This window comes from Mirounga leonina, unplaced genomic scaffold (assembly GCF_011800145.1).
Source record: "Mirounga leonina isolate KUSES-001 unplaced genomic scaffold, KU_Mleo_1.0 Mir_94, whole genome shotgun sequence".
Lineage (NCBI taxonomy): Eukaryota > Metazoa > Chordata > Mammalia > Carnivora > Phocidae > Mirounga > Mirounga leonina.
In genome coordinates this window covers 9,823,876-9,838,410 of record NW_023270855.1, presented here as the reverse complement: position 1 = coordinate 9,838,410, position 14,535 = coordinate 9,823,876, and the positions used below count along the sequence as shown (strand labels likewise).

The window sequence follows — 14,535 nt, the reverse complement described above, 5'->3', positions numbered from 1 at the left end:
AAGGGTCTTAGGGACCTCCAGAGAACTACTGTGATGACCACTGTCTTTAATTCTTTCCTTCTTCCCTTTCTTTCCTCCCTATACTTGTGAACAAAACAAGTAGAGGCTTGGAGCCTAATACTAATGGACAACTACAGATAAATATAACCTGTTTCCTGTCCCCACAGACCCTAGTCTCCTTGAAAGCTCCATGTCCTCGTGATACACTCCCTTTTTTCCCCTACTGCCCCCTGTCACTTGCAACAAAAAAAAAAATCCCTAATCAAGCAGAGCATTTAAAAGACTCAAACAAGATCCCTCAGGTTTGATTTCATTCCATGGATTTTCCATAGCTTATAATCTATTATTAATATCTATACTCTATTAGCATTTATTAATTGATCAGTATTCTCATTCCTTTTCTTACAACATGAGTATGTTTATTAAATTGTATGAAATTTCCATTTTTGAGTGTGTCAGAAATGGTTGAATCATATCAAATTCATGTAGTTCAACCAAATAGCCAAAGCATTATTTTCTATTATTGGAGGGGAAGAAGCAAAATACATCAGCTCAAAGAAAATGGACTGTTTCCAAGTGATAGTATGAACATTTACTCCCATAAGAAGGATTTCAGTGAGGTAAAGATCACATGACTTAAAATGTGCCTTTGTTGAAACAAACAAGGCCATTTTGAACCATGCTGGTTTTGTTCAAATATTGAGCTCACCTGTTTGTTTTTATGACCCTATACTGTTGAGGAAGACAGATCTCCCATTGCTGATATCCTTCCATGTGGACCTCCAGGCTCTCACACACACCATCCCACTCACTCCTCCCCATGAGAAATTTGAGATGAAGAACAGAGCTTTATCTGGACTGACCCCCTTTCTCTTAGGATGATAAGTTCAGTCTACTCCTCCAAACTGTACCTTATACAGCAGCAGCCTCCCAGGGGGGAAGAAGAGGTGAGCTGTGTTGATGCAGCATTGTCTTCAGGTGAAAAATTTTATGGTAATCTGGGATTCATAGTGAAGAGTCACACTATAACCACACACCCAAAGCACTTTCTGACTTCTCAATGTCTAGCTCTCAATTTGGCAGGAAAAGAAAGATTAATTTTTGACTCTTTAGCCATCAACATGGTGCTGTTCATATTTATTCACCCAGTCCATAACATAATGCCTGGCACACAGCAGCCACTCAACAAATATTTGTTGAATGAGTGAATGCTTGCAAATATGTATCTTCTTAAGAATGAGACTCTACAGCTTATCCATCCATGAAGGCCAAGGGAAGAAGTTTATATTTTATGCTAGGTATGTTAAGGGAGTAAGAAATTATTGAAGGTTTTAAGCAGGAGGGTACATGATCAAATTCATGTTTGAAATGTTAATTAAATAATCATGAAGACAAATGGGAAATTGTTTCTGGTGGAGATCCAGACAAGGGCAGGTGGTGGTGAGTGGGGGAGGAAGATGTCATATGGGTCTGTTTCCACCTCATTACTTTCATGCTCTTCTTTCCAGAGATGAAATGGGAGATTTGCATCCTGCTTGATCTCTGTAGGTGGATGGTGTTACTTTTGTGACCTGCTTCACAATATCTGGCTGTTTGTCCTTGATACAATGAGGCTTCTCTGGGGCTTATGATGATGATGTCAATTATTTTTCCCAGAGGGAAAATAAAATTGACTGTAGAATTTTATTGATGAGTTTTTACTATCTGCTTCTCAGAGATAAAAGGCCTTCCACACATTATATGACTGGCGATTTAGACACTCTTTCATACTCACTGTGGTCTAGTGATCATCGATGTCATCTGGGGACAAACCATTTATTTGTCTTTGCTTTCTGCTTCAAAACTGCTCTATACACAGACTGATGGAATATTCCAGAAATGGCAAGGGGACTTGAGGACCTGCTGTAAGGTTTTAAAGGTAACTTTACTACTTGCCACCCTCAGCCAGAGAATAGGTCTCTTTTCTCTTAAAAGTCACCATTTTTAGTAAATGCCACATCATCCACAACATGGAAGGAAGAAGAGAGTGTCAGCCTACCTAACTAGATCAGCTGGATTAATCTTGACCATTTGTAGGGTGCCAGAGGTTGGCAAAATCCCATATTTGCATCCAAATTGTAAGAAAAACTTGAAATTGGAATTAAAGCCAATAGTGACCATGAGTAAATGAAAATAGGTTTGACATTGTCACAAATTCATGAGGCTATGTGTTATCATATAAAAAGGTAACAAGGAAGCATACTAGCTATTTATACTGTTTTTCCCCACAGTCCCCAAGACTTTGAACTTGGATTCCTGATGAAAATTTGTAGGGTTTAGATCATGCTGCCAGTAAACACAAGTGAAACCATGCCATCTTTCCAATCTCCAGCATAACAGAACTAAGTAGTCTCTTTTACCAGGGCCATATTCATCAGAGAAATGTTTGCTTACAACTTTGGTTGTGCAGTTTTTTTGGACACATTCTTAAGAAGCTAAATATTTGCAAACATTCATTCAACAAATATTTACTGAATGGATGCTGCGTGCCAGGCATTATGCTATAGATTAAGTAAATAAATATTAACAAAACATATATAGTATATGACCTCAGGATTACATGCAATGTAAGCATGTGCAGAATATAGAATTTTCCATTTCTAAGCCAGATACCACGAGATCAATTTAACCTATCCAGTTATACAGATGAGAAAACTGAGACCTAAGGAGTTACTTTCCTAACATCACACAGTGGTAAACAAGAGCATCGGAGGTGATAATAAGCACTATTAATTTTTATTGGTACTATGTGCCAAGTACCTGGTAAGCAAGTTCTTGGCATGGGCTTATTTTCATGAATTTTTACACAATTTTTCTCAAATAAGAAGACTGAGGTATAAGTTCATAGAGCTGGGAAATCATTGAGCTAAAGTTTATCTAGGCAGGGTGACTTGAAAGAAAGCGTTCCTAGTCTCCGTCATACTGCAAAAGTACATCATCTCAGTAACACTTCCACTTATCACCACCTAAAGTCCAACCCCTGCTAATATCCACAAAACTAAGGGAATTTAGCCAATGTATAAAGAAATGGTGATATAGAAACCATCTGCTTGCTTGCATTAAAGCCAGGAGTGGCCATGAAAAATAAAAATAGGTTTAAGATCTCCAAGAAATGTCTGAAATTTTGGTCATTGGTATATCAAGTTTTCATATAGGATTATACATGATGTTAGAAAATGATTGTTCTTAACAATAGAGGTTGAAACCAAAAGCTGACTTTCTGTAAAGATAAGTGTCCTTCATTTTACCTAACAGCTCCCCAAGAGGGCCCTTGAAATTTCATGACTTTCAGGTCCCTCAAAACTTATATTTGTCACTGCTTTACCCAGTATAGAAGTGTGCCCTAAGAGAGTTAATTCTGGCTTTGAATTTCTAACTACAAGGCTTTGGGTAACTTATCTCTTGGAACCCATATTTTCATGTAAATATATAAATATATATAGATATATATATTAGGCTCCAAGCCCCTACCTGTTTTGTTCACAAGTATAGGGAGGAAAGAAAGGGAAGAAGGAAAGACAGTGGTCATCAAAGTAGTTCTCTGGAGGTATATATATATATAGCCTATCCAATTATACAGATGAGAAAACTGAGACATAAGGAGTTACTTTCCTAGCATCACACAGTGGTAAACAAGAGCATTGGGGGTGATAATAAGCACTATTAATCTTTATTGGTACTAACTATGTGCCAAGTACCTGGTAAGCAAGTTCTTGACATGGGCTTATATATATATAAATATACACTCTGACATCATAGGGTTGGTGGGAGAACAAGAGTGGCCATGTTCATACAGCAAGAAAAACCAATGGTACATGTTGCCTCTTATACCTCTGTTTCCTTAAGGATGGCTTCTATCCACAGTAACAACACCTCAAGATACAGTGGCTAAAATAAACAAGGGTCCATCTTTCTCATCTAATAAGAAGTCTAGAGAGAGTCTCAGAGATGTCATCAGGATCCGGACTCACTGAATCTTTCTCTTCAGCCTTCCTTAGTGTGGACTCCATCTTCAGTCTCAGAATGGCTCTCTATCCCAGACATTGTGTTTGCATTCCAGGAAGAAAAAAGGAGAAGGGAACATGAGGTATGCCATCTGACTTCATCTCCTTATAACAGGAAAATACTACTATTTCCAGAAAGTCCACTGTGTAGGGAGAGAATTAATTTGTAGTTGGTCTGTGATAATTCTATCCCTATCTCACAAATGGCCATAATCATGCCAGGAACTGTGGTGTTGACCTTTGGGCAAGAAAGGGATAAAACGCATTAGCTAGTGGCTTACAGTATTATGCTTAAAGTCCAAAACTCCCCAGGAGGCATGCTATACGAGCTTCTCTACACTGTTTATTGAAAATGTGTAGGTTGATGGGCTGCAGCTGGTTTACCTGGTTTTATAGCCTAGTTTTTGTTGCTTGACCAGTATTGTATAAAAAAAAACTCCTTGGTAAACTTGTGCCTCAGCTTCCCTAAGAACAAGCTATCTCACAAGTATCTGGGTAGTTTATGATCTGGTGAAGAGGTACCTCCTCTGAGAAGCTGTGCCTAAATATCTCATACCCTCCTGATGTTTACTTATGCTTCCTTTCTCTTTCTATATTGTATCTTAAGTCTTCATTAAAGATATATCTATATCTATCTATATATAGAGAGATGTATCTTTAAATATATAATCTCTATTTGATATGTAGAATAGATATATAGATAGGCAATATCTACGTAACAAGAATCTATATATATGATCTGTATTTACATACAGGATCTATATTTATGTATTATATACACACGCATACACACACACACACACACACACTTGTGAGTTGTTTTAATTATCCAACCCTGTGTAAATGTTGCAACCACCAAGTTATAGCTCACAGATAAGAAGCGAATTCCATAGCAATCTCAGCTCTAGGGGATGTGGGGTGGAGAGAATTTTTAACTAGTAATATCTCTTAAACAAAATTGGAGTTCTGTACACGTGAAAGAGAAAGGCATTTATCTAATACAGGATTTTCAAATTTCAGCTAACATCAGAATTATAGACTGTCAGGCCCCATCCCCAGAGTTTGATTCAGTAGGTCTGGGATGGGGCCTGAGAATTTACATTCTTAACAGCTTGCCAGGTGGTGCTGTTTCTGCTGGTACAGGGGTTATACTTTGAAAACCATTTGCCTACAGAACAAAAAAGGATAGGATTAGCTTTGCTTCATCTTTTACAGCTTCTATCGGGTTGATTTTATGGTCCAAGCAAAGCAGAAAATAAATGAACAAACTAATACTAAACCTGGACAGGGCTTATTTCTATTTTCCTGGGGAAAATGCCACATGAATATCAGTCCATTTCATTGGGTTTATTTGGTCTGGGGACCAGAAGGGTGCTAATGAAGAGGCTGGCTATTTGGCCAAGGATTTTTAAACCCATCTCAGCAGTGAAGAGTGAGCCACTTGTGCCAATTGCCATTGAAGAAACACGGAGGAAATATGACAGACGAATCCTAGGGACAGCCAGTTCTGAAAATGCTATTTTCCACTGCAAAAATATGACCAGAGAGATCATGTATTCCAGCAGCTGCCAAGCAGGAGCAACAGGAAAAAGAGGAGAAAAGCTGAGAACTGATGCCCATTCAGGTCTTCATTTACTTCAGCATAATGTTTGTGTTCTGGCTGTCATGGGAATGAAATCTGGGACTTCCTGACAAGCCATTGGAGCAGGACACTAGACCTAGCCTGGCTTCACTTGAGAAATGCTGGACCTATCTCTTCTCTCCTAAATTCTAAGGACCCATTTCCCTAAATCTTGTTTGATAAAGGTCTATGATTCCTTTTCCACAATTCTAAAATCCAAATTCTCTAAAAACCAAGAGTTTGTAATCCATTTGTGGTAAAACCTGACCTGATTACATTTGGCAGCAAAACCTGATGTGAACTGACATAAAACTATTCATAGTCTTTAAATTTTCTTACTTGGTGTGAACAATTCTACATTTCACTGCAGGAAAATTAACACACTTGATTATAAAGCTCTGCCCAGACATGCTGGGGAGATTTTACATAATCAATGAAATATGCATCATGTTACCTTTCAAAAGAAGAAAAATTCTGAATTCCAAAATGTATATGGTCCCAGGAGTTTTTAATATGGTAATGTGAATCTGACCTTTACTTTGCCTATTCATCCTGGTTCCCATTTTTTTTTAATATGTGTTGTATATATAGTAATTCTATGTAAAATTTTTAAATGTATGTATACACAGATGCATAAGAAATGTCTAGAAGGATGTTCAGCAAATTGTTACTGATTATGTCTAGATGGTGGGATTTTAGGTGATTTTGAAAGAATGATTGGACTTTCCTATATTATTTGAATTATTTTTTCAATGAACATGCCTTGACAAAAGCAAAAAGAATATTTTTTTAAATTTTATTTTATTATGTTATGTTAGTCACCATACATCATTAGTTTTCGATGTAGTGATCCATGATTCATTGTTTTTGTATAACACCCAGTGCTCCATGCAGTACGTGCCCTCCTTAATATCCATCACCCAGCTAACCCATCCTCCCACCCCACTCCCCTCTAAAACCCTCAGTTTGTTTCTCAGAGTCCATAGTCTCTCGTGGTTCATCTCTCCCTCCTATTTCCCCCTTTCATTTTTCCCTTCCTTCTCCTAATGTCCTCCATGCTATTCCTTATGTTCCACAAATAAGTGAAAACATATGATAATTGACTTTCTCTGCTTGACTTATTTCACTTAGCATAATCTCCTCCAGTCCCATCCATGTTGATGTAAAAGTTAGGTATTCATCCTTTCTGATGGCTGAGTAATATTCCATTGTATATATGGACCACATCTTCTTTATCCATTTGTCTGCTGAAGGGCATCTCAGCTCTTTCCACAGTTTGGCTATTGCGGACATTGCTGCTGTGAATATTGGGATGCATATGGCCCTTCTTTTCACTACATCTGTGTCTTTGGGGTAAATACCCAGTAGTGCAATTGCTGGGTCATACGGTAGCTATATTTTTAACTTTTTGAGGCACCTCCACACTGTTTTCCAAAGTGGCTGTACCAGCTTGCATTCCCACCAACAGTATAAGAGGGTTCCCCTTGCTCCACAACCTCTCCAGCATTTGTTGTTTCTTGCCTTGTCAATTTTTGCCATTCTTACTGGTGTAAGGTGGTATCTCAACATGGTTTTGATCTGAATTTCTCTGATGGCTAATGATGATGAACATTTTTTCATGTGTCTGTTAGCCATTTGTATGTCTTCTTTGGAGAAGTGTCTGTTCATGTCTTCTACCCATTTTTTTATTTGATTATTAATTTTTTAGGTATAGAGTTTGAGAAGTTCTTTATAGATCTTGGATACCAGCCCTTTATCTGTAGTGTCATTTGCAAATATCTTCTCCCATTTTGTGGGTTGCCTCTTTGTTTTGTTGACTGTTTCCTTTGTTGTACAGAAGATTTTTATCTTGATAAATTAAGATTAGAGCAGAGATCAATGAATTAGAAACCAGAAACACAGTAGATCAGATCAACAAAACTAGAAGCTTGTTCTTTGAAAGAATTAATAAGATCAATAAAACACTGGTCAGACTTATCCAAAAGAAAAGAGAAAGGACCCAAATTAATAAAATTATGAATGAAAGGGGAGAGATCATGACTAACACCAAGGAAATAGAAACAATTATTAGAAATTATTATCAACAACTATATGCCAATAAATTGAGCAACCTAGATGAAATGGAGGCCTTCCGGGAAACCTATAAACTGCCAAGACTGAAACAGGAAGAAACTGACAACCTGAATAGGCCAATAACCAGTAACAAGAATGAAGCAGTGATCAAAAACCTCCCAAAAAACAAGAGTCCAGGGCTTGATGGATTCCCTGGAGAATTATACCAAACATTCAAAGAAGAAATAATACCTATTCTCCTGAAGCTGTTTCAAAAAATAGAAACAGAAGGAAAGCTTCCAGACTCATTCTATGAGACCAGCATTACCTTAATCCCCAAACCAGGCAAAGACCCCATCATAAAGGAGAATTTCAGACTGATATCCCCGATGAATATGGATCCCAAAATTCTCAACAAAATCCTAGCTAATAGGACCCATAAAAGGATCATCCACCATGACCAAGTGGGATTTATCCCCAGGATGCAAGGGTGGTTCAACATTCGCAAATCAATCAATGTGATAGAACACATTAATAAGAAGAGAGAGAAGAACCATAAGGTCCTCTCAATTGATGCAGAAAAAACATTTGACAAAATACAGCATCCCTTCCTGATTAAAACTCTTCAGAGTATAGGGATAGAGGGAACATTCCCCAAGTTCATAAACTCCATCTATGAAAAACCCACAGCAAATACCATCTTCAATGGGGAAAAACTGAGAGCCTTTCCCTTAAGATCAGGAACATGACAAATATGCCCACTCTCGCCACTATTGTTCAACATAGTATTAGAAGTCCTAGCAACAGCAATCAGACAACAAAAAGAAATAAAAGGTATTCAAATTGGCAAAGAAGAAGTCAAACTCTCTTTGCAGATGACATGATACTTTATGTGGAAAATCCTGGTTCCCATTTTTGATGAATCTTTCCAGCACAGCCTTGCCCAGATCTCCTTCTCCTGGGGCACTTTTCCAATACATCCAGATGTTCTTGAGTTCCCTAGCAACTGGAGACATGATGCCACTAGTCCATGGCTGAATCCTATTTTGAACTCAGCAGGAAGCTTTGCTCATGAAATCCCTTCTCAGTGGACTGAAACTCAAGAGGGGAAGTCTGAATCTCCTGACTTGACTGTTTACTTTGGGAAAATCACCTTAATAGTTTAAGTCTTCCATTTCTTTCCTTAGGCCACATTCTTGGCAATATTTTTATATACAAAGGGAAGAAACCAAAGCTCAGAAAAATTAGTCAACTTCCTATAATACTGTCCCAACATGATTCTAAGACACAATATTGTAAGCAACTTGAGGGAAGAAACAGACTCCACCATCTTCTGTACAGAACAAGCTGCAAAATTGGCAGAGCCCTGTGAAAACAAAAGTGCATGATCCTTTGTCCAAAATATACTAAGAATTTCCAGACGGTAATATCAGAGCATTAAACCAAACACTGGGTGCTTTAACTGTGAGGTTGTGCATGGGTGCACAAGTCATATGTCCATGAAACTGGCACTGCTTCTATATTTTCCACAGCACCAAATATAGGATGACTTGATTAAATAATGTTTTAATTCAATGCCATCAATGACAATCAGTGGGAGGTAATGCCAAGAAACCATATTCACAAAATATTATAAAGTTGACTTCACAATATTCCTCCCTACTTTAGTACTATCTATTAGACAGTCTGCTTGACTTGCAAACTGCTTTTTTATGCATTGAAACAACACTTCTGTAGCAGGCATATTGCCCAGGAGATGGCAACACTGCTAAAAACCTACCTGTGCTCAAAGTAATTTATTATCCTTAAGGCTTTTCCTTCTTTTTATACACCAAGTTATAACCTCTTCCAGAAACCATTACTCAACACTTTCTCAAAACACTTTCTTTTGGTTGCATTGTGGATGTGATGGCATGTCCATTTGTCATGGTGAGTTTATAAACATCCAACTTTTCTTCACTGAATATTCAACTTATTCAAATACTGCCAGCTCATGACATGAAAAGCAAGCTAATCAACCAGTAAGGTCAGAGTCTACACAATCATGCCTAATTGGTAGAAAAGGTTGGTTTCATTATGAATAAGCCAACAATGTTCAATTATCTGTACAAATGAAAGGGAGCAGAAGTATTTAAAATCTAAAATAATGCATAATTCAAAACCTCTTTTGTGACTGTAGAGTTGTATTTTTTTCTATATTTTCATCAACTATGCTTTGTGTATGATATGTGAAGAGCTCTCTGTACATAAAATGTACAGGTGGTTAAGTCAGATGAGCCAAAGACTTGTCTAGTGTTCCCTTTTTGTGACCTTGTGCAACTCTAAGGACAAAAAGATGCTCAAGCTCTGGGAAACCTCAAATATAAATAGTCCCTGCTTCCTCACATCATGGAGGGAGAATCTGAAGCTCAGAGAGGCTTCTTCCTGCAGTCCTATCCATACTGGAAACTGGAATCAGATTCTTGTCTCCCCTGCTCTCCTAAAACTCACAAAGTAGCCAAGAGTTACCCATCTACTGTACTGGCCTAGGTTCCATGTCAAAAATAGAGCTGAGCTGTCAAGGAAACTGCTGCAGATCAGGCATCATGGTATTTTGACTTCTGAAGTATCCACAAAAGAAGTTCCTAAGAGTGGTAAGCATTAACCATAATAAGGTCAAGCCATTTGCTGAATCATTAAATAGCACCAATCCCTGGCTAAACAGCACTCTGCCAGGCACTGAAGGAGTTAACGACAACAACTAGGTGATAATATAATCCTCTTCCTCATGAAAGGAGTCAACAACCAATTTGGGAAACAAAAGTGGGTTCTCACTTGACTCTAAGCTCCTCTGGAGCAAGTTCTGTCTGTGCCTGGTTTTTGTTTTGTTTTGTTTTTCACTTTTTCTAATCACTTTATTACATGTGACAAATATCACTGGCCCAGTTGTGTAATGGGAAAGAAACCCAGCCCACCCACCACATCATCCCACCACTATGCCTCTACCTCCTCCACCTTAAAAAAGACAAAAAATGGATCCCAAGTCAGGACCACAGTGCCAAGCCCCTCAGTAGGTGATCTGATACACCAAGGCATGGACACTGGACCCTGTGATGATCAGGCGGTTGCTGGGGGACACATCACAGCATAGGATGGAGGAGGTTTGGGTACCCAGAATACCATGGTCCTGCAGGTATGCTATAGATGTTGACCAAGTCATCCATCCCAATGCTCTGGTCAAGAGGGGAGAACTTGAGACCCAAGATAGTTCCATCCTTACACCCCACCATGTGCTTCTGCTCCCCTCAGGTGGGCTGCAGCCACTGCTGGCCATTGGCTGTGCCTACCAGCACCCATTCCTCCTGGGGACTAGGGGATAGGTTCATTATCTGAAACTCAAATTTGTATTCCTGGGGCTCCCCAGTGGTCCTTGGGTCCCAGCACCACAGGCAGGTACCCAGATCCCCCGCTCCCCACCCTGTCTTTAACAGCAATGCTTTTGGCTCCATTCAGGTGGCCCAGCAGGTCCCTGACAATGCCCCAGTCCTGCAGGTCCCAGATCCTGACTGTGCCATCAGTGAAGCCAATGAAGGCCAAGTTGTCTTCGGGATGGGAGGCCAGGGCCTGGCACATAAGACCTGCACAGGGTAGCTCATCTCTTACATGAAGGGAGGGCACTGTCAAGTCCCACACACCCATGCCAAACAGGTTGTGGCCACCCATCAGCAAAATCATGCTGTTTGAGGACAGCAGGCATGTGTGCAAATAGGCCCACTAGGTCTGTACACACAGGTGGTTCTCAGGATACCTGTTTTATACTACCTGGCCAACCAGGCTCCACACTTTGACACCACCCTGGTCACAGGTGAACACGTGTCACATGAAGCTGCTCACAGCCATGGCAGCAACAGCTCCCTGTGTTTTAGCATCCACACCTTCTGCATTCTATGTGGGATGGCCAACTCCTTGGTTTGCCAGGGCAAGTCATCTGGTCTTTTCCACATGTCCCCAAAGTCCTCAGGGCCCCAGCATATGGGCTGCAAAAATGGATAGGCTCCTAGGCCACACAGGAGAGCATCCTCTCTGCTTTGGTACCTGGCTCTGTGCCCCCTTCTTAGGAACCCTCGAGCTCTAGGGGAGGGGGCACAAGTGGGCTGAGAATCAAAGTGTCTTTGGTACAGGGCTCCAGTCCCAATAATGTGGTCCTGGGTCCTGGCTCTCTGGGCTTGGTGCCTGTTCTGTCGTCTTGTGCTGTAGCTGGTCCACCTTCTTGTGGGTCCCAGCAAAGATCTGCCAGAGTTGCTCAGTCAGAATATCCTTCCAAAACTGGGGCTCAGAGTCCCAAGAAGGCTACATATCCAGCTGGTGGACTGGGGCAGCGTCTGCTCCAGAGGGCTGCTTATGCCAGTCTGACAACCTTGTGGCCATGACATCTTTGAAGTGTGACCCCTGAAGACTGGAGTGCTGAAGGGTCTTGGCCACTGGGTGCAGAAAAGCCTCAGGGCTGGCTGGCCGGCCCCCAGGAATCCTGGTGAGCAGTCTCACCAGAGGAGATCCGGCTCACCTGGTACTCCAGGGCTGGAAGCCCAGAGGTTGGCTCTAGGTCTCCATGGTCCACAGAAAGTTTTTTGACTGCTTATGATGTTCCTGGAGACTCTGCTAGATCTTCTGGAATATGTAGTACATGCTCTCCATCTGCACCATCAGGTGAGGGAGGAACCTGGGGAACTGCTATCAGAGCTGATCCAGGAACACCCCAATAGTTCAGTTCAGGATGAGCCAAAGTTCCTGAGACCTCCTCATCCTTTGAGGGTGCTCCTGCAGGCTGAGATAGCCCCAAGAGGTCATCTTCAGTAGTCACAAGAACTTTCTCCAAGGACTCTCCTTTAGGATGGAGGCCCAGAACAGCAAGGTGGAAATTGTGGAGGGTCATCCAAGTTCAGGCTGAGAATGAGCACCCCTCCACTGTCCGTGTGCCTTTTATCTCTGTGCAGCCAGAGCAAGCCTTCCAAAAGGGAAGTCTTCACAGGTTTCCTCTGCTCTTAGAATAAGTGCCAAATCTTTAATGCTGTCTTTGAGGTATGGCACAGTATGAACTAGGGGTCAAAAAACTTCTGTGTAAAGGGCCAGAGAGTAAACATTTTCAGCTTTGCTAGCCAATCTCTGTGGCAACCTCTCCATTCCATCACTGCAGCAAGAAAACAGCTATAGATTCTTAGTAAATGAACAGGCAAAATGGTGGTCCAATAAAACTATATAAACACAGGCAGTGGGAGGATCTGGCCTGCATTCCACAGTTTGTGGATTCTTGGTATAGACTATGCATCTCAAAATTGATGCCTACTAATCACCTGAGGATCTTGTTAAATACAGATTTTAATACAGTAGCTTGGGGTAGAGACTTAGATTTTATATTGTAACAAGTTTGCAGGTGATGCTGGTGATGCAGATATAGAGAATAGTGACTCAACCATTTTAGCCTCAGCTCATACCCAGCCTCCCTTCACTTTCTGTGATGGTATACAGTGGACCTGCCAGTTCCTCCTTCCTGTCATGTTTCCTCTGCTCCGGGGCCTTTGTGCACACTGTCTTTGGGCTGACTTGTTCTTCTCTTTTTCCTTAATCTATTCACTTAAATTCCATTTCAGGTGCCCCCTTCCTTAGAAAAGATGCTCCACAGTAGATCAAGCATACCCCTCATATGCTCTCACTGGACCAGATACCTCTCCACCAGAGTGATTATGACATTTGTCATTTTATATTTGTTTGTGTCATTGTTGATTAAGGGCTATCTCCTCCACTGGAATGTACACTGCTTGAGAAGAGACACTACGACAGTTTGGTTATTTTATACCATGTCCCTAGCACAGTTTTCTGTATCCATAATATTGGGAAAAAATCAATGAAACAATTAATCAATCCCTATTGTCTAGAATGATCCATAGTAGACAGGTGTTCAGTTAAGATTGCTGGATAGCTTTTAGAAAGTTTTGGAATTCACAAGATTTTTAAATTTTGGAAGGTTTTTTTTAGACCCTTTTACTGTTCCCCTTCCCTTCCTTCTGTTCTCTACTCATCTCTCTCAAAACCAATCATGTCCAGCAGAACTTTCTACAATGATGGGACTGTTCTGTGTTGTCCAATATGGTAGCCAGCTGAGCTACTGAACATCTGAAATGTGCTGGTACAACTGGGGAACTGAATTGTAGTTGTATTTAATTTTAATTTAAATTTGACTGTGAATGAACACATGTGGCTTGTTACTACTGTATTGGACAGCACAGCTCTAGATTTTTCTGGAGTGATTATATCTATTATAAAACCAATGGCCATCACTATGATGATAGTTACTAAGTCATTTAGAATTGAATCACCAGGAGTGAAAGAAATACCTTGTTTTGGAATCCATTGTATTGTCCTGGGTCTGGCATCAACTGTAGTATGCTCTCAGCTTGAAATAGATCTGAGTGACACATCTCTAGGACTTCCCAGTGCCCAAATATATTCTTTTGTGAAAATCTGAGAATGCTCTTCCTCCTCTTACTTATTTGACACAATCACATCTATTCTTCTTTTAGGAGGGAAATAACTTGAATGTGGGTTTTTATCATACTTTTTGAGATATCATTCACATACCACAAAATTCACACCTTTCAAAGTATATAATTCATTTAGTACCCTCATGACATTGTACAATCAACACCACTAATTCCAGAACCTTATAATCACCCCAAAAGAAATCCCATACCTATTAGCAGTCTCCTCCCTCCCTCCCTCCCTTCCTCCCTTCCTCCCTTCCTTCCTTCCTTCCTTCCTTCCTTCCTTCCTTCCTTCCTTCCT

The 14,535-nt window shown here is 40.4% G+C and overlaps 1 pseudogene; it reads right to left on the bottom strand.

Moving 5' to 3' along the window:
* Positions 1 to 10,762: 10,762 nt before the first annotated feature.
* On the bottom strand, positions 10,763 to 12,628 carry LOC118005436 (annotated as a pseudogene).
* Between the last annotated feature and the right edge of the window lie 1,907 nt (positions 12,629 to 14,535).